Genomic DNA, 19,432 nt, shown 5'->3' on the forward strand with positions numbered 1-19,432 from the left:
ATTGTCTTTTCTGCTAGTTTGCTTACCGAGGACAATTACCATGACTTTTAAAAAAAAACTTTTAATTACATAGTCCATTATGTGACATGTAGAAAATATTTTAAAATATCCATAGAGTCTCAAAATGGTGCAGTGGCATAAACTCAGAACTTTGGGGGGAGAAGAAGACAGCAAAGAAAGGAGGAAAATGTGAGGTGGTTTGGAGGGGAATGAGGAGGAGGAAAAAAAAATGTGTTTCTTTTGATTGTTCCAGGTGAAAATACTGGATATTTCAAACACTACAACTCAAGGCTTTTCTAGAGTTGACATTTGCTTCTGCTAAATGAGGATTAATATATATGCTTGGCTGACAAGGAGGATTGGTTTAGGTCCCTTGTAAAGTAACAACCCCCCACCCCTAGGCCTCACACTGCCATCAGAAAGGGCCAGATGGCCTACTTTTAAAAATTTCCCGACCCCAGACCCCCAAGATCATGACCTGAGGGAAACCAAGATTCCAGCGCTTAACCAGCTGCACCACTCAGGAGCCCTCTGTCCAGTCATTAAAAAAAAAAAAAAAAACCAAAACAAAACAAAACAAAAAAACTATTTATGGAGTGATACAATTTTAAATTGTTCCACAAGAAACATTTCTTCCAATTTTGGCCCTTTGGGTCTCTTTACTATTTGTTTATTTCCCCTGGCTTCCATTTCTATTTCTGGTGCAGACTAAAAAGACCCAGATCCTTAAAAACCTCTACAAGCGGATTTACCCATTACAAATATGGCTTATTTTTTGTCTTTTGTCACCTCCAAATTCTATTTCATGTAACAATCCTGTTAATTTTTATTTTTTTGCCTAGGTAATACGTTTCTGTGGTTCCAGATATCCATAGGTATAAAGGTCCTCCCTGGTCCGATTTTTAAAGAGCAAAGAAGAGACTTTTATCTGAGTCCAAGTTAGGTCAGCTGCCCAGGATACACAATCTTCACAAAGAAGGGGGCTCCAGGGAAAGAACATCTCAAAGTACAGGGTTATATATGTTTTTTTACATTTTTAAAGTTACAAATCATCATGATGAACAGTCCAGAAAGTTACAGACTTCACCTTGTGTTTTCAGCATGTGCAAGGCAGTATGACTTTAACAGGAACCAGGAAGGTTTAAAAATTTTTCTTATCTTTATGCTTGGAAAGCTCATTTTTGGTTATTTTCTGTAAGGAAATAGTTGTACAAAGTGCTGGGGCAGAAATAGAGCCCATGCTCTGCAGTTTTGCTGAGTCATTCTGACCTGGGTAAATGTTAGAGGAGAGCCTCCCTGGGAGCCCGGGGGCAGGCCCCTGCCCGCCACCCCCCACAAGGTTGAACATTTCCTTTATTTTACGGCTGTTATTAGTTTCTTAAAAAAAAAAAAAATAGCATGACTTCCATTCTTTTCTTTGCCAGATACCATTCTAGCTGAGTGTGTGGAGAGGAGCCCATCCCTTCCCACGAAAAAGAGAGGCCTGGCCCTTGCTTCAGCTCTTGGGAGATAATCCATGTCGTACCTAACAGATATCTTTTTAGGGTGGATATGGCCACATGCGGTAGTCATGTCAGAAAGACCAACCCTGTGATTTAGGGTGAGGGCTCTGTTACCCTCTCAGTCAGCCTGGAGAGTGAGTTCAAGCACACGGGTCATCAAGGGCTTAGGCCGATATAATGAAACCCCAATAAAAACTCTGGACATGGAAGTTTAGGCAAGCTTCTCAAACTGACAATACTCTGTGCCTTGTCACACAAGGGTAACTGGCCCTGAGGACAACAGGAGTGTCATTTTGGAACTCTGTCAGGGTCTGCTTTATGTGTACTTTCTTTTGGCAGATTTTAATCTGTGTCTTTTCCTTGTAATAAGCTATAACCAGTAAGTATAATAGCTTTGAGGAGTTCTGTGACACCTTCTAGCAAGTTATCCAAACCAAAGGTATTTTTGGGAAACCTCAAAACTTGCAAATAATGTCAGAAGTGAGGGAAGTCTAGGGGACTCTGCCCTCACACTTTGCTGCTTGATGGACTCAGGGGGAAGGCTACACTCTCTTCTGATTTAACAACGCTTCTCAGGAAACTGATCGATAGTAACACAGCAAATAAATTTAATTATTTCTAACACCTTTCTTTTTACAATATTAAAGAGCAAGTCTTTGCTGATTTTCTGGGAGCCCACTGGGAAATCTCAGCCAGTTTTAGGTGCAAATGTCATAAGGATTTGATTTGAGGAGGAAAAATATCAAACTAGTAAATAATAAATAGTAATAGCAAACTAGTAAATAGTAAACAGCTAACTAAGTAGGATCACAAGTTACTGAGAAACAATATGTAGCAGCCTATGTATCCAAGTGACAGACGACTTTCCCTTTGTGCTCCCACATGTGAGAAGTTTGGGACTCACCACTCTCATCCTCAGAACAAGAGAAAAGCTGCACAGTCTGAAAATCAGTACCTCTCCTTAGCTATATCCGAATATTGAGGTCACAGGGCAGCTTGCTGACCCAGAACCTGGAGAGAGAGGCAGAGCGAGTGATTCACAGAAGCAGAGACTCACAGCTGGTGAGAATCATGGACAATGTTAAGGACAGAGAAGGCAGAAACGGGCTGGAAGACAAAATATAAAACAACGGACAAGGGAAACGAATAGAAAATATTTACAAATACAGATCTCTCTTGACTTACAACGGGGTTATGGCCCCATAAACCCATCATAAATTGAAAATACTACAAGTCAAAAATGCATTTAATACACTTAACCTACAGAACATGGTAGCTTGGTTTCACCCACCTTAAATGTGCTCAGGATGCTTACATGAGCCTCGAGCTGGGCAGTCATCTAACACAAAGCTTATTTTGTAATAATGTGTGAAGCATCTCACACAGTTCACTGAACACTGTACTGAAAGCGGAAACAGGATGGCTGTGTGGGGACAGAATGGTTTTTAGTGAGTGAGTAGGTGGTTGGCCCTAGTGATCCCGTAGCTGACCGGGCGCTGCGGCTTGCTGCCCGGCGTCACCAGAGAGGATCCCACCCACATCACAGCCTGGGAGAAGATCAAAAGTCAAAGTACGATTTCTACTGAATGTGTATTGCTTTTCACCACTGTCAGTTGAACCATTGTAAGTCAGGGACCGTCTGCACAGTAATCCCCCCCTTACACACGGCTTCACTTTTGACAGTTTCAGTTGCTGGTGGTCCACGGAGACCTGATAATCCTCCTTCTGACACGTCATCAGAAGGTCAATAGTAGCCTCATGCTACATTGCAATGCCTACTAGTCATTCAACTAATGCATTATGCAAATCCATTGAACTGTGCAACGCAAAGAGTAGATCCTAGGGTAAACTGGGGGCTTTAGGTAGTAACAATGCATCAATCTTGGTTCACCCATCGTAATGAATGTATCACAAGACATTAATAATAGGGAAATCTCTGAAGTTGGGAGAAGAGGGGATATGGGAACCTAGTGCTTTCCATACAATTTTTATGTAAATTTAAAATGCTCTAAAGGATAAGGTCAACATAAGAGGTAATATGATTATAAATAACCTTAGCTGTTTCAGAAGTGGAAAGACTTTCTTATCTTAGATAAGAACATAACAAAGAAATGGTTCTGATGAAGTTCCAGAACCTAAGTCATGTTTGGTGGGGTGAGGTTCAGAGCTGACGACTAAAGAAAGAATTCTTAAGACATCTTTGGTGCAAAATGGTGGTTTATTAAAGCACGGGGACAGGACCCGTGGGCAGGAAGAGCTGCTGCCCCGGGCATGTGAGGAGTGGCTGGTTATATACACAGGAGTTGGGTAGGTGAGGACAAAGGGGTGTTCAGAAGGGCTATTGGGATAAAGAAGACTGTCAGGATATGGAAGGCCTGGTTACTATCAAGCCAAGGCCACTTTCCCTCTAATGAGGCACTAACATAAAGACAATTGGGAGTCTCCTGGTGGAATGTTACATTCCTGCTATCAAACGTCCTTGTTAGTGAGATTTAGGTCTTAAAAGAAATTTAACTTTATTTACTTTTCCTTCTACCTCCACCTCCTTCGGTTTTTTATGGAGGGGAGGGTGACGTTAGGGCTTGAGGAACTGAGTTATGTGTCTTTGGAAATTGGGCTATTGATAAGGTAACTTCTTTGTTGTAAATCTCAAGGACATTTATAAACCAAGAGAGACTCCTGCCTTGCAGGACTATGATCTCTGCAAGTTAACTATTTGTTCTTCTTTTAGGGCAGTCAGGGGTGCCTGTGGAATGTCACACATATTACCAAGGGGAGTGGGAGAGAGGGGGTGCAAGGCGCCAGCCCCTGCTCCATCCTCAGCCAGCCTCCTGCTCCCTCATCAGTTCTAGGAGTTGAATTCTGCCATTTTGGGGGGAAATGAGCTGAATTGTCACCGTAGTGCCAAAGCACGTCATGGTGGGGGCTTTTGGAAGGGTTTAGAGGTAGACTTGGAGAGACCCATGATACCAAGTTTAAACAAAAGCCAGCAACAAAACCAAACCCAAAGAATTCTCAAACCAAGAAGTGCAATGGAATCCTTACTACGTTACCACGGACGCCTGTCGGGAGTACCTGGATGAGGGGCTGGGCTTCCTGTAGGGTCCCACGAGGAAAGGAACACAGCAGGCTTGGGAGGACTCTGTCTGGGCGGATGAACTGGGTGTCTCAGGTGGGCTTTTACTCCTGCGTGATTCAGGACACCAACCTGTCAAAGACAAAAACCAGGTAAACGAGGACACTGACTTTAGTTAGGCTCTTGAGATGGGGAGAACACCCCAGATTGAAGGATCAGAGTGCTCTCTGCAGGGTAGCCTGCCGTAGACTTTCACAGGGATCACAACTTCCTGATGAGGTTATTTGGAATTGTTTTGCATTGGAGAAGCTTCAGTCCTATGAATTTGAAGTGTTCATTTGGGTGTCTAGCTACTCTCAAGGCGATTGTGCAGAAAAAGTTGGCACAGCAGGCCTGAGACTATTCTCCTTGGAAAGGCCTGCTGGCAAGATGGGCCCTTGGCTGGCATCTGGGCGCTTACATTTTAAGAGAGTTCCCACGATTTCCCAGATGACAGGAGTGGCTCACTGCCTACACTGTTCATGCAAACCATATGGTTTGCTTTCTTGGTTTCTTGGTCTGGATTTTTGATATATGCTAGGCAGCCTCCCCCAAGTATCTTGGATACCAAATCTTTAGTGAACTTCCTTGGTGGACGTTTTCCATGTGTTGTCACGATTTTGCATTGAAGGAATTAAGCCCATCCTGTGTGACTTGCACCTGGTTTCCTCCAGACTTTATTCCGTGTGTCTTTTCCTTTTGCTGACTCTGCTTTGTATCCTTTTGCTATAATAAATAATAGCTGCGGACAACTACATGCTGAGTCCTGTGAGTCTTTCTCTCGAATCATTGAACTAGGAGAAACACAGGGACAAACAGCTCTCATCTTAGCTAATCACTCATGAGACAAAGAATAAGAACTTGGCTAGGAGTGAAAGGGGAAGGATCTGTGTTTGGCCTTATCAGCATATTTGAGCAAATGAGGAAAGATTTGTGTTTGGCTTTGTCCATACCTAAATACTATAACGTTTTGCATTACATAGGAGGTAGGGTTTGTTGACTGCAAATATTTCATGTAATTTTTGATATAAGATATGCTAAATTATTATTTTTTTCAATTACCCAAGTAATAGATACTCCTATAATGTAAATGTTTGAAAAAACGTAAAGAAACACCAAAAATATCTTACTGTCTTCCCTGTTAATAATTAGTATCCTTAGTCATCAAAAAATACAAGTTAAATTCACAAAGAAACCCCCCTACATCCTGGCCTGAAAAGCCATAATTAAAATGGTTGACAATATCAGTATTGGCTGGTCTGTGGAGTGACCAGAAGCCTCGCACATCATTGTTAAGAGTGTACACTAATACATGCATTTTGGAAAACTGTTTAGCAACACCTCATAAAGTTAAACATACATATATCCAGCATATGTGACCCAGCAATTTCATACACATATCTGCATATCCAGGTACGTATGTATATATGTATGTATCTATTTATCTGATAGATGAGTGTTTATGTTCACCTAAAATTTGCACGGAAATGTTCCATGATTTTTGTAACCTAGAACTGGAAACCAAGCGCCCGTCAGCATTAAAATGGACAAGTACATTGTGGTGTGACCAAACGGAAGCTGATGAAAAGGAAGAAACTGTTTTCACAGCTAAAAACACTGATGAATCTTAAAGGCAATAGTGAGTGAAAGAAGCCAGACAGAAGAATGCAGATGCAATTTGACTTAATGTATATGAAGTTACAAAATAAATGACAGCACATAAGTGGGAATTCAGATCAGTGGCTAACTCTGGGAGAACAGCAAAGAAGAGGGTCCTGAGGGAGCCAAGGTGGTTACACGGGAATGTATATTTGTAAAAATCATTACCTGTGTGCTTAAGATATGCATACTTTGCTGTATTAATTTATACCTTAATAGAATGAAAGGGGAAAGGAATAAAAGCAACTGAAATAATAAAAAAAAAACCCACTATGGTTTGAACTAGAATTTATTCCAAATGGTGTTGTCTTGAATTCCTCCAGCAGGAAGATTTGAATCATTACACCGCAACTAATTCATATCCTTAGAAACTATATATAAAATGTCCATCACCACTGTTTTTTGGTTCTTCCTATTATACTTAGGAAACTTCCAGTATGTTTCCCCATTGCCTAATTTTTATGTTGGTATATTTATTCTTGAAATGGGCAAAATGTTACATTTGCAGAAAACAAGACAAAGACTTTCTTCTCCTGAAATGTAGCATCCAAAAAAGGAAATAGGCTTTTCAGAAAAGGTTATTTCAAAAGTAATTGACAAGAAATGCCCTGTGGGCTGGCTGAGATAGCTCAGTTGGGAGAGCGTTAGACTGAAGATCTAAAGGTCCCTGGTTCGATCCCGGGTCTCAGCAAAGGATGTCGGTCCTTTTGCAAATGTTGACTTTTTCATTGCTGATTGGCAATGAGTAAACCATTGACTACCCACCCATACTGTATGTCAATCACCTTTAAATAAGTTGAGTCCACAGTGCCAGTTATGTGGAAAGGAGCTACAGGCACATTTACCCTCATCACAGACCCAGCTTTTGTAAATTCTTTGGCAAAATACAATTCTCTGTCCATACACCTAATTGCTTCCAGCAATCCCTCAAGGCAAAGAAAACCTCCCCAATGCCTTTTTCAGAGCACTTCGGTGTTCTTAAATGCATCTATAAGAATCAGGGTATGGGCACTTTCAACTCTTCACTTTATTACCTCTCTTCCTGGCTTCACTTAGTGCTGGGCCTTCCAGAACCTTACATTATTGTCAGCACTTTGCATCCTGTAAAAAGTTTTGCCTATCTTACCCAGCATTTGGTTTTCAGCTGCGGGGACAGGCCTAGTGGCAGGAATGGTAGTGTAAACATAAATTGAATTTTAAGAGTATTTATGAAGATTCCGTGTGGTGGTATTTATGCATATGCACATGCTGTAAAATGTAATAGAGATTCTTAATACTATTATTTTTCCTGAGACAGTGTTGGATAATTCATAGGCTCTAATCTGGAATATAACACACATAATTTGAAATCTTCTTGCATTTACGGTAGATGTTCCCTTGTGTATTGCCAGCGATGTAGGTGGAGGTATTTAAAGGTATGCGAGAGGACCTGTGGAATATTTTGGGAACGATATACAAGAAACCCAGCGCTCTGGTGGCCTCCGAGGAGGATTTGGGGGAAGCTGGAGTCAAAGATCGGTGGAGATTCCTTCTGTATCATAGTGTAATGTTAAGGACGGATCTTTTAATAAGCCCTTCTATTGATCTGGAATCACTACTAGTAACAGTTCATACCCAATATTTCATTCAAAAGCAGGCTCCGGAAAAACACAGTTCCGGGGATCTGGAGCACTCTCAGTCTACCCGGGAGGTAGGCGCAGGTGGGGCTGAGGACAACAGACCCACATCTTGGGTTTTGCCAAGTGGTCAGGTGCTGGTTTCTCTAGGAGAGCGAGTGCTCGGCGTGCGTAATCCTCCCGGACACCCTAGGGCGTAGTCGGAAAAGTCGGGGAGGTCTGCCACCCGGGAAACTCCGTTTGTCCAGGGGAGGAAGGAGCCAAGAGTAATCGTTTGGGGTTGCAAGCCCCGGACCCAAGCGAGGTGCGTCATGGTGGCCTTGCCTGAGGACCGCGGGGTCCGGGACACGGTTGGGGAGGCAGTTCCCCGCGGCGACAAGGAGGACGCAGCCTGCAGAGGCCACGTCGGAGAGCGTCTCTGCGTGTGGGGTCGAGGCTGGGAAGCCCTGGGCCGCGGACGAGAGCCCAGCAGACTGGAAGAATGCCCGGGGGAAGATCCGCGGGGACCCCGCCCTCGACCTTGAACTGTGGATGCTGGAGGCTCAAGCTGCTCTCCTGCGCCCGCGTCCGCTTTCAAATCAACCACGTCATTACCTGCTGATTCAGTTAGCTCCGAAAACAAGTATTCGCTGGCCATGGTCTAGGCAAGAAAGTTGGAAAGTTACAAGCGAACTAACACTAGGGACGCCTCCCACCTGTCTCCGGGGGAGGAAGCCAGTAGGCTCGCTGGGCACCGCGGAGGCACCTCTCCGACTCCGGCCTCCGCTGCCCGGGCCGGGGGTCCCTCGGCTCGCACCCCGCAACCTCTGGGCCCTTGGGTGAGAACTTGAAAGCTCAGCGGGGCGCCGCTACCACCTCGCCCTCTGCAAACCTCCCACGGCCTAACAGGACAATAAGTCACCCCGACTTAGCGTGTGACAAGCCGTCCAGCCGCGGACCGCGTGGCTGATGACGTCAGGGCGGGTGTCTGCGGGTCTTCCGCGACCCCGGGGCTCCGGATCCTTTCCTCCTCCGCTCCTCTTCGTCTCCTCGCCTTGAAACAGCCTGAACTTAACGGGTCATTAAGTTACGAGTCAAGAAAGACCAGCGTGCAGTCTGTCATCCAACGCTACAGACGTGCTTCTAGGAAGGGGGACTTCCTCCACCAACGACTGAAAATCCGGCTACAGTGCACCCTCCACAAATAGAGACTCAGCCTCTGCACACAAGTTTCTCCGTGGATTTTCTTCTCCAAATCCGAAGAACCGGAAGAATGAAGACTCCTCGTTACAGTCTGTGAATGTGGTTTAATGGTTCCCTTAGAAGGAGGGGGAACAGGGAGAGGAGAAATTCTTTTTAGTAGAGGAACTTACTTTTTTTAAAAAAAAGAAGCTCTCCCCCAGGGTGGCCGGTTAGCTCAGTTGGTTAGAGCGTGGTGCTAATAACGCCAAGGTCGCGGGTTCGATCCCCGTACGGGCCAGCGGGTTGTTTTGGCCTTCTGCCTGCCTAACTCTACCCATAACCCCGAATTGCCAGGGGCCAGAGTCGGGACTTAGGACATTGTCTCGCTCAACGAGACGGCTGTGTACTTCCGTCTGGCTTAGCTTTTAATAAAAAACGTACAACTGCTAGGAAGACTCTACTGAGGAAAAGCAGCGTGGGAGCCAGGCAGGTGTGTTTGGGAAAGGGGAAGCCGAGGCGTTTTCGAACTAGGTGTGCTCAGTTTTTAGTGACACTCGGAAGACAGGATTATCTGGGCACGTTAAAGAAGCTTCTGGGGAGAGATGGAGTCAAGCGCAGCGCGGCCAGAGGCTCGGTGGGCTGGAGCAGCGAGACGCGGCGGTGCTCCCGTCGGGTCTGCGCTCGGTCCCTCCCCTTTATCGGGAACCCTCCCTCCCGGCGGCGGCGAGGACCGGGCGCCCAGTGCGACTCTGCGCGGTCGCCGGCCTTCGTGCACCTGCCGGCGAGGCTGCGCACCCGCTTTCTCAGGTTTGGTCTCCGCCCCCGACGGCGCACGCGATGACTGCAAGTCACCTGTCATGTGCGCGCAGGAGACAAGCTACACGTTCGGAAATGGGTCCACATATGAAGATGATCTTTTGGGTTGGTTGGAGGACTTTTCCCCACTTGGCAGTGATTTCTCTCCAGCCTCCACGCGCAGCCACGACGCACAGGGAGGAGGCTTGTCTGTCTGGAGGCAGCCCGACAGCTGCCACCTCCCAGATCTTCCTTACACTCTCATCTTTTCCCTGCTGTTTACCTTTGCAAAATAAGGAATTCCTGTTGATTCTCTGCCCCCCCCCCCCCGCGTGGTCTCCGTCCCCATGAACTCGGCCGTGCACGGGGGGCCTCGCAGGAAGGAGCAGCGACAGCAGCCTTCAGGGCCAACCTCTGTCTAAAGGGGCCAACTGAGGCAAAGAGTCGCTCCCGCCGAACTCTCCTTGCCTCCACCTGTCCCCAGGAGATGTCTGTCCCTCTTCTCTTTGCTGGTGTCACACCAGGAAGGAACTGCCTAAGAGAGACCTCTCGGTGAGGACTCTTTCCAATGGGGAAAAACTATCAATGGAGAAGATACTGGAAGAAAAGTTATTTTTCTTTAGAGTTCCTTTGATTTTAAAACCTTCCTTCTAATGGTCTTTTCCGGCCAATCTCCTGTCTCAAGTTCAAGAAGGGATGAAAGAAGAAAATCTTAGAGGATCCTTTGATGCTTGTGACTTCTCCTTCAGGCTCAGCTGACAGCGGGTGTGGGAGAGCGTTTGTGAAAGTGAAGGATCAGTTCCTAGAAAGCGTATTCGAAAAACTTTAAGGATCGCTTCAATGTTTTGTTTTGTTTTGTTTTGTTTTAAAGTACCTAGGAAGTGTGAAGAAAAAGTAAGCTCAGCCAGCCAGAGGTTGAACCTGGAACCTTCCAATCCGAAGTCAGACACATTACCCATCATGCCACTGGCCCTCACCTGTCACAGCACTCTCCATACTTGTATTTTCCGTTCCTATACACAATTCCTATCAGATGAAGAAGTGGTTGATGTTTTAATTTAGACAGCAATTAGGTACAAAATCTGTACCAATTCTGGGAAAGCATAATTTATTTTGTGATTTGTTTGCATAATCCACGTTTACATAAAATGTTTGCATTGAAAACAGGTCAATCTTCACTCATTTTCTGCCTGTGTTCATTGGAACCTTGTTTGTTGCTTCGTAGCTGTTTGTTTTGCTGTTTTACTTGAACATATGTCCACCGACTCAGTTTCCACGTTCTCTCTTCACTTCTTGCCCAGTTTATATTCTTGCCTAGTTCTGAGCTCTGTTACAGCCCTCCCCCAGCCATAATATTCTCTGCCCACAAATTGCAAAAAACGCAAAATGCAATAAGAATGCAAGAATTCCATAGAAGTATACATTTTAAGAATAGCATTTGACAAAGAAGCTTGGAAACCAGGAACCCACTTACCAACAAATACAAAATTGGCTTAAATTTTTTTTTTTTAGCTCTTCAAAGTTGATGAAATAGCTGAAAATGCAAAAGTGCTTATAAAAGAGAGGTTTAGTCCACTGAGGAGACGAGGTTGCATATGGGCTTGAAAAGGCAAAGTCAGAAGTCAAAATTTAGCTTCTCTGTGCCTCAGTTTCCTCATTTGTAAAAAGTGCTGCAAAGAGTGGCAAATATAATGCAGTGTTATCCTAAATTTTTTGTGGCTCCCACCAGCCTTTGATGTCAGTACAAACACTAAAGATTGCTGCCTGAAAATGCCTTTAAGGAAGTTGCTGGCTCTCTATAATCAGAAAGGGCACAGAATCCCCCAAATTTCAAGTCTCCTGTGTTCTCTTTGCTGCTGTGATCAGACATTTGCCAGATTTAACAACTTCACCTCCACGCACTCAGTGTTTTTGAGCGCTCCAGTCTGAAGTTCGGTGTGGACAGTGGGGAGGGAGCCCGAGCTCTGGCGGTTCCCACGCGCCCAGACGCCAAAGAAGATGGTGGAACTCATAACCAGCTGGCGCCGCCCTCCTAAAGGATTTGAGTTATAAATTGGAACGGCCGCTGAAGGGATTTCTCTGCGGTGCTGGGCGAGGAGCCATTTAATTTTGCAGAAGTTTCAAGCTGTGAGCCCCACACCAAAAGGTATACCGCTGTGAGCAGGATTTGAACCTACGCGGGGAAACCCCATTGGATTTCGAGTCCAACGCCTTAACCACTCGGCCATCACAGCCCCTCTTCTTGCTGTTTTACTCATTAGACTAAAGACAGGTATATGTCATTTACCATGTAGTATGTTAGAAGACAGAGGATGACTGCTTCCTGAGTGTCCCCTCAAAACCTTCTCCAAGCCCAAGCTTCCCTATTTCACTTAAAGGCAATTTCAACTTTTCCAATAGTTAGGTAAACATCTTGGCAACACTCTTGACCTCAATTATTCTTTCATTCCACATATATGAGGGGCTTCTCTTTTCCTCCCCTCAAAATGCATCTAGAGTTGAAAAACTTCTCACCACTCCACTGCTATCACCTTGGCCCACGACACCTGCATTTCTGACATGGAATATTGCAAAAATCCCTTAACAGGTTTCCTTTCTTCCACCCTTTCCAGCTTTACAAAAAACTCAACCAGAGAGATCTTTGTGAACACAAAACACTCTGAGCACAGCTTTGCTCTAAACGCAAAAACATCTTCTGCTTTCATCAGAGTGAATGCCAAAGTTCCCACTTGGGCTGCAGTGTTGCCCGAGAGCTCATTTCTCCCACTGCACCCCTGCTCGGCTGTTCTTGCTTTGCTGTAGGTATGACTCAGCCGCTTACCTTACTTCAGGTGCTTTCTCAGGTATCAGCTTATCAGGAAACACAGCCTGAACATTGTATCTAAGCTCTACACTTCCCTGTTCCAGTGCTCCTCTCCGTTCTTTGTTTATTTTTCTGCATATCACTCATGGTCCTTTAACACACTAGGCACCTTATTTATTTTGTATGGAACCATGTGAATTATGGTTCAAACTCAAGTACCCATGGCTTCACATTACATGCTTCTTCCTTAACATCTTTTTGGGTATGTGTGTATTTTCTTCAAATTCCCAAAGCCCTGATTGTCACAATTTCCATATGTAAGGAAGAAGAATTTTTCCTCTATTCTGTTAGGTTTGTGGCAGGGGCCTATGAGTTCAACAGACAAAGGACAGATTGATAGGAGAAAAAGTACAAATTTTGTTGATGTGGCTATTTTTTATTTTAATTTTACATGCATGAAGGCTTCCCAGGAAAGAAGTGAGAACCCAAAGAAGCAGTTAAACTTGAAAGCTTTTATACCATTTAACAATATTGTAGGGAAGTGGGTAGACAACGAAAATGAGAGTTTGGACTTTTAGGGGAAATATTTGTGGGACGGTAACTATAAGGGGAAACTAGTGGAAGCGGGGGTAATTTTAGTGGGATTTGTTTCTGCAGACTCATATTGGTGCTGACTTTCCATCTTTGGTGATCAGAGTAGTTCTCCTCCTCTCCCATGGGAGATGAGAGGGGAACACCTTCACAAAGGGACATTTATGCCACGCTTTTAGGTGGACAGGAGGAAGACAGAGAGCCCTTCCTGTTTGTTTTTTCTTGATTGCTCTCAGCTCAAAATCATCCTTATGCTAAAGTGGCATATTTTGGGGTCGCAAATATTTGCATTTGTTTTAAGTCTGAAACCCTCAAAAGAAAATACAAGTTCATTATCTAAAAGGAAATACGTTCAAAAGCAAAGAAATCATATGTTTCCGCCCGGTTTCGAACCAGGGACCTTTCGCGTGTTAGGCGAACGTGATAACCACTACACTACGGAAACCCTGCAGGGTGGTGTTCTTGTAAAAGTAAATATTTCTGGATAGCCCAGCCCTTTTTCCTGGAGGGATTCCCCTTTACCATGTTAATACAATCATATACCAGTAGCAAAGTGTTCACCAAATATATCTACTATCATGTTCAGAGAAGCGTGTTTAGAACAGCCAAAAAACTGGAAACTACCCAGGGCCCCTGATGGTTTTCTAGAGAAAATGACACAAAATCTGAGACATCATAGATGAAGACTATGTTGAAGTATGATGCAGAGAGATTAGAAAGGGGATTTTTGTCATTGGGAGCTGAAGGGGGTCGGCATGATGGTGGCAGGAGGATATCCAAGAATTTGAAGGAGGGGAAGGAAATAAATGAGATTAAATGGGAATATGTGGGCCAAATCAGAGAAAAATACAGGATGTACCTTCCAAAGAGGGAAAGGTGTATTTTGATCTGAATATGAGGAGAGAATTTGGAGCCTAACCATTAATTCTTGGAGTACAGATGTCATCAGTGAAGCCTTCTTTAAAAAAAAAAAAAATTAAAGTGTAATCTACATAATTAAAATGCACTAATCTTAAGGACACATCTCAATGAGAAAAAAAGTCACATCAACTTATTGATTCAATAAACTCAGCAAAGGACACCCAGGATAACCATAAAGAAAATTGTAGCTACCCAAATTATACTGAAATACTTGAAAATCAAAATTTAAAAAATCTTAAAAGGAGCTGGAGGGGAATGACCTACATTTTGGGTTAAAGGTTAAATGGAATAATAATCAATCAATCAATCAAAGAAAGGCAGGAAAAAACCCCCCAAAATAAAAAAAACAAGTGGGACAAATGGAAAACAATTAACTTGATGATGGGCTTAAATCCAAATATAAATAATTGCATTTAATGTAATGAGATAAACACATAATTAAAAGGCAGTGAATGGCATGGTAAATAGTGAAATAAAACAAAGAAAAACAGGAGCCAACTGTACCCTGGTTACAAGAGACACATAAGACGAATAAAGATGACAGGTTGAAAGTAGAGTTGTGAGGGAAGATATACCTTGAAAACACAAACCATTATATCAATATTAGATATATATCAATATCAGACAGAGTAGACTCCAAGGTAAAAAGTAAGATTAAAGATAAAGAGATACATCCAATAACAATAAGATAATCAATTCATCAAGAAGATTTATTCTTAAATGAAGCAAAACTGAGACAATGAAAACAAGAAATAGAACAACCAGAATTATGATTGGTGATTTTAAGGACTCCTTTGAGTAGCTGATGAGAAGCTGAAAGAAAAGGGGAAATAACTAGGATATAGAGGATTTGAACCATAGCTATTAACTGATCAACTTGATCTAGTCAGCACTTACCAGATACAACTCGTAACTACTGTAGAATACACGTGTCAAGAATGGCTTTGATGACCAATCTTGAAGACGGGGGGAACAAGAGGAGGCCATTATAGCTTATGGTCAAGAAGAGATATTGAAGACCCAAATAGGGACCAACAGAAGGAAAAGAAGGGAAAGACATCTTACACATGTTGAAGGCAAAGTTAGCAGGACTTTGTGATGATTTGATGGTGGGAGGAATCAAGGTTAACCACAGGTTTCCAACGGGTTTAATGTCAGTTGAATTTATGGTGCCCTGTGCCAGTAGTACCTATATGAAATCCAAGTGGAGATGGAAATATGAATTTGAAGCTAGGGAGAGATCGGTGTTGGATGTGGATATTTGGGGAGATCCACTCCAGGCAGGCAGCTAAGCGGTTTAGAGTTGATAAAGAAATTCTGAGGGAGAAGAGATCAACTCCAGAAATTCTGCAATGAGTCAAGACGTGGACATCAGCACTGGAAAGCACCGAATGCTTGAGATTCTTCCAGCTGCAATCATGGTGTGGGTACAAGACTCAAGAACTTAAAACTTAACCATCTAAGTGTGCTTGACATTCCTAAGTTTGATGTGCTGTGTATATGGAATTGTAGACATAAACTCAGCATTAAACAATCCCAACACAGAGAAGAAAGTGTGACAACAGGTGACAGGGACAGATGAATTCAGAAGATCTCAGCTGAGTCTGAAGAGTAATGATTTCTGGAAGTAGGTATCCCCAGTATGGTCATCACCACATTTGTTTCACACCTAAAATTTCCTGGTTAGACACCGAGTGGACATACTTCCCAACCATTTCTCCTTCTCTGCCATTTCTCATCATGACCATGCTTTATCTTTCATCTTTTAATAGACATTTCATTCACGTGAATTCACCAAACTATCCAGTGCCCAACGTTACCAATGAATAGCTAGACATGAAGAAGAAAGAACCACATAGCTGACCTAAAACAGTAGCATGTCTACTTTAGTAGCACAAAAGAGGAGAGCTGTCTGCCTCAGGATCCCAAGCCAGGGAACATTTAATAGGGGAGGTAGTTGCATTTCCAGATGCTCAGCAATCCACAAGAAAGTAATCCTTTCTTAGTAGTCAGTAATTTCATAGTAATACAAAAAATGTCTGAAAAGGCATGTTTTTAAAGTGGTTGAATCTCTGTCACTTGATCTCAAATGGTAGGACCAAAGAGGGAAACCTCAGCTAGACTACTCACCTCCTGCAAATATCATGACTAGCACAAATATTCTGAGTCCTTTAATAAGTCTTTGTATATGTATTGGGAATTCTTCTCAAACCCTGAGTGTTATAAGAGTCATCTTGTGTAAATTCAAGTTGGTTCCTACTCACCTACTGAAAACATAGGAGGATAAATCATAAAAACCAGGAATAAAGCAAAGAGACAGAGGCCCTGCTGGGATTTGAACCCAGGATCTCCTGTTTACTAGATAGGCGCTTTAACCAGCTAAGCCACAGAGCCAGATATGGTACCCTCTTCACTTACATCTTATTTAAGTATGATTTCACACACTTTAACTATAACAAAATTTGTAGCTTGTCTACCAGATGTTTCAGAAACAAAAAAGAATAGACATTGTCTCAGTCAAAACCAAAGAAGAATGTTCTTTGGAAGGATGAACATAGGGACTAGACTGAGATGACTGTCTCTTCTTGGATCATTGTTTCAGTGTGGACACCACTAGTCTCACTAGACTCTAAACTCTGGCAGCAAAGACAGGCCTTGGTTGAATTCAAAAGGAAAAATGAATGGACTTTCTAACCACCATTTTGCTTTAACCCCACCTGGGCTCTCCTCTATGGGTGTGGAAAAGGACATGTTACTGGTCAAAGACCAGCACTTATCTGACCCATGGTTGTCAAAAGAACTGTGAGGATACGTTTGCACCTGTGAGGTTGTGCTCAAGGATGGTGGTACTCTTTTCTCAACTTCAGAACTGTTGACAGCTGGTGGCTCACCACTGAGTTGGTCTCTGGGAACTGTCCTCAACAGAAGAGGCACCTTGCTCAAATTTACACCCACCATTAGGGGTGCTCAAATCCAAGACTGGTTGATGGAAGAGTATAAAGTCCTCCCCTCCTCTTATGGACATTTCTGAAGGGCCGTTCCAGGCTCAAATATCCCTGAGAAATCCGCTGGTGGCCTCTGTTAAACTACACCACTCTCGTCTTCTGCTTGTTTCCAATCCCACTTCCCTCACCCTCTCCCTCTCCTATTTGCTGATTCTAAGAGCATTTCCAGTAATACTGCACACAACCTCCATCTCTGTGTCTGTTTCCCATGGAATCGACCACGACCAAAGGCAAGTGACCGATGCCTACTTCGATCTCTAGAGGTCGAAGTAAGTCTGAACGTGGCCCGGACTCAGAAATCATTTACCACAGCAAGTACCCTGGTAAAATAAAAGTGATCAGAGTATTAATATTCTACCCTACAAACTTACAGACTTGTCGCCACAGAACTACAACGACGACAACAGGAAGATACCTACCAGTTGGTTCAGACGATGTATATAGATAAAACGTGCTCACGGACCAGAGGAATGATTTACGACAGTAAAAGCAAGTACCTGAAACGGGAGGTTAGAAACTAAACGAGACATGTAGCTGGTCAAAGACCATGATTCTCATTTCTAGGGAAATTTCTAGGGAAATCCAGACCACACAGACGCGCATACGTACTTACAAACGGAGCGTGAGGGCCTCTAGTCTGCACGCGGACCGATCGGCTTCTGAAAATGCCAGGACCCCAGCTCAGAAGGAGCCGAGCTGGGCAGAGGAGAGGCAGACGCCGCAGGAGAGCAGGGACCAGAGGACTCGGCGGCTCCCGCGGCCCCCGCGGACGCGCACCTGGAGGCAGGTGGGTCCGGCGCCGGCCGGAGAGGGCGCCCCTCCTCGGAGCTTTCCCGCGGTGCTCCTCAGCCTCGCGACCCGGTCAGTCCCGGCGTTTCTCCCGGGCCAGGTAACGGCCCTGACGCTGGACACCTCCTGCCTCCCACAGACCCCGCCCGGGTTTGCGGGGTCCTGGCTCTCCGCTCCGGGTCCCGGCGGGGTCAGAAGCTCCCGGAGACCACCGCGGCTCTGGTGCCCGCGCCGACGCCAGCCCCGCACTCGGGCGCCACCGCGCGTCCGGTGCGCCGCACTGCAGCTCCACGTCGGCGACGCTCCCGGGCGGACTCGGGGTGCGCGGCCCTGGCTTGCAGGGTCCCGGGTCCCCAGGGTCCGGGCGGAGCTGACCTGCGGAGAACAGGCCCCAGGAGCGGGGAGGCACCCGGGGCCCGCTGCCGGGGGTTGGCCTGAATCTTCTCAGGTTTTCCTGGAAGAAGCATGATCCGTTGAGCCCGAATATGGGACTTTTCCCTCCCTTCTCCCCCATCTGTCCCTCCAGAGAGGAAGAACGCGGGGGATCAGAACGATTCTTTTTCCCAAGAGAAACCTGGGGATAGGATTGTTGTTCCTGTGTCCTTTCGGAAAAACAGCGCGCATCCTGGCCGGTTAGCTCAGTTGGTTAGAGCGTGGTGCTAATAACGCCAAGGTCGCGGGTTCGATCCCCGTACGGGCCAAGCAGTGGGTGTTTTTTGCTCTACACCGGGAGCGAAGGCCGACTTCGGGCTTTACGGAGGAACCAATCTCTGAAGCCGTTTGCTCGGAGTCCTGATCCCCAGACGGACAAAGTCCAGGACCAGCCTGGGCTCCTAGCAGGGCACGATCGGCCCCAGAGACGAGGGACAACATACAGCGCTTGTCTTGCTTGGTTTTCCCGGGAAGAAATTGTTTTTGGGAGGGGGAAATTGTATTATTTGACAGTTACCTCTGAAAACCAGTTGTGGAATCACCCTTTATATCACTCCTGGGGCATTCCGCATTTCCCAGTTCAGTCTAGAAGAATTAAAAAAAAAAAAAAAAAAAAAAAGACTAAAAAGCGAGAAAAAAAAATCTTGCTTTAATAGTAAGAACGGCCAAGATCTTTGTTTTATTCGCTCTCACACTTTATCTGAAATAAAAGGGTTCAGTAACTCGAAACACAATTTTATTTTTTGCATAAGCAACTACATTGATGTGTTTCAAAAAGAAACTTTAAAGATAAATGGAGATGTTTCCCTTTCACCCTTATTCTTCATCAGCCCACTTCTCACCATCACATCCCAGGTAAGCTCTGTCCATAATTTCTCATTTAGCCTTACTAGTTTTCCTTAGGCGTGGACACATAAATATTTATATTATTTTTTCTTCTTTTTCACACAAAAGATTTACACATTGTTTTGCATTTGCACTTTTTTCTAGGTATATCTTGAGTATTTGTGATTGCACTTTGTACCTGGCACACTGTGAAAGTT

The 19,432-nt window shown here is 44.5% G+C and overlaps 1 long non-coding RNA gene and 6 other non-coding genes across 9 annotated transcripts in view; 3 read left to right on the forward strand and 4 right to left on the reverse strand.

Moving 5' to 3' along the window:
* Positions 1-18,527, reverse strand: part of LOC132017721 (uncharacterized) — a 41,651-nt gene extending 23,124 nt beyond the window's left edge. The window contains exons 1-3 of one of the 3 annotated variants that reach the window (XR_009404382.1): positions 17,778-18,527; positions 4,578-4,710; positions 2,407-2,513 (exon numbers count right to left, since the gene is read on the reverse strand). This is a non-coding gene — a long non-coding RNA (uncharacterized LOC132017721). The remainder of the gene's footprint in view (positions 1-2,406; positions 2,514-4,577; positions 4,711-17,777) is intronic. The other 2 variants (XR_009404380.1, XR_009404381.1) reach the window with 2 other exon arrangements.
* Positions 6,895-6,967, forward strand: TRNAF-GAA (transfer RNA phenylalanine (anticodon GAA)). The gene has a single exon. It is a non-coding gene; the product is annotated as a tRNA-Phe (tRNA).
* Positions 9,278-9,351, forward strand: TRNAI-AAU (transfer RNA isoleucine (anticodon AAU)). Its single transcript has one exon. It is a non-coding gene; the product is annotated as a tRNA-Ile (tRNA).
* TRNAS-CGA (transfer RNA serine (anticodon CGA)) lies at positions 12,001-12,082 on the reverse strand. Its single transcript has one exon. It is a non-coding gene; the product is annotated as a tRNA-Ser (tRNA).
* TRNAV-AAC (transfer RNA valine (anticodon AAC)) lies at positions 13,615-13,687 on the reverse strand. Its single transcript has one exon. It is a non-coding gene; the product is annotated as a tRNA-Val (tRNA).
* TRNAT-AGU (transfer RNA threonine (anticodon AGU)) lies at positions 16,484-16,557 on the reverse strand. The gene has a single exon. It is a non-coding gene; the product is annotated as a tRNA-Thr (tRNA).
* Positions 18,528-18,584: 57 nt separating the features above from the next.
* On the forward strand, positions 18,585-18,658 carry TRNAI-AAU (transfer RNA isoleucine (anticodon AAU)). The gene has a single exon. It is a non-coding gene; the product is annotated as a tRNA-Ile (tRNA).
* Positions 18,659-19,432: the final 774 nt, after the last annotated feature.

Source organism: Mustela nigripes, chromosome 5 (genome assembly GCF_022355385.1).
Source record: "Mustela nigripes isolate SB6536 chromosome 5, MUSNIG.SB6536, whole genome shotgun sequence".
NCBI lineage: Eukaryota > Metazoa > Chordata > Mammalia > Carnivora > Mustelidae > Mustela > Mustela nigripes.